This window comes from Myotis davidii, unplaced genomic scaffold (genome assembly GCF_000327345.1).
Source record: "Myotis davidii unplaced genomic scaffold, ASM32734v1 scaffold1467, whole genome shotgun sequence".
NCBI lineage: Eukaryota > Metazoa > Chordata > Mammalia > Chiroptera > Vespertilionidae > Myotis > Myotis davidii.
Window position 1 is genome coordinate 555,070 of NW_006298267.1, and position 913 is coordinate 555,982.

General features: G+C 59.0%; 1 protein-coding gene across 1 annotated transcript in view; it reads left to right on the forward strand.

The window, feature by feature from the left end:
* LOC102772050 (laminin subunit alpha-3) overlaps nucleotides 1-913 on the forward strand; it is a 54,720-nt gene that overhangs the window by 47,598 nt on the left and 6,209 nt on the right. The gene's annotated exons all lie outside the window — the stretch shown is intronic.

Genomic DNA, 913 nt, shown 5'->3' on the forward strand with positions numbered 1-913 from the left:
TGCACACTGCACCCGGGTGTCCTCCTAAACGCCCGGTGGGCTTTGCTCTCTGCCTCAGTCCCTCTGCCTCCCGAGTAGCCCCCCAGCTCCTGGGCATCTCCCTCCTCAGGCCCCTTCCAGGCCCAGGCCCCTCTCCGAGAGCCGTCTCCACCCTAACATCCTGGCCTGGCCCCCAGGCGTCCCAGATAGAAACACAATTTGAGGCAAGAAGGGGCTTTTTCTTCTGATCAGCGTTCTGGAGGCAGAGAGAGAGAGAGAGAGGTGTCAATACTGAGTCCTATGATTTGGCGTTTGTTTGTTTGTTTGTTTGTTTTAATATATTTTCATTGATGTCAGAGAGGAAGGGAGAGGGAGAGAGAGATAGAAACATCAATGATGAGAGAGACTCATGGATCGGCTGCCTCCTGCACACTCCGAACTGGGGATCGAGCCCACAACCAGGGCATGTGCCCTGACCAGGAACTGAACCCTGACCTCCTGGTTCATAGGTGGATGCTCAACCACTGAGCCACGCTGGCCGGGCTCGAGTCCTATGCTTTTGGACCAGTAATCAGGCCCACGGTGGAACTTCTGCTGAGAGGGAAAAGACGGGGGAGGAGGATGTAGCCAGGGGGGCTGGGAAAAAAAAGGGGGAGGAGCCCTGTGGGAACATCCCCGGTTTGGGCTGCCCGTCAGACATGGGAGCCCAGGGTCTGTAGGCAGCAGAGGCCAGAGGTCGCCGCCGGCCGGAGTACACGCTGGGAGCCATCAGTGAACCTCTCATAGCCACGAGGGGCTCAGTCCTCACTAGAGCCCGGACCCTGACTTGTAGCCAAGAGTTTAAGATGGTGCTCGTGTTGGTGGAAGAGAAGCAGCCCTGGCCCCTCCCCCAGGAGCCCTGCTCAGGGGCATGTGACCCCCCCCCCCCCCCCCC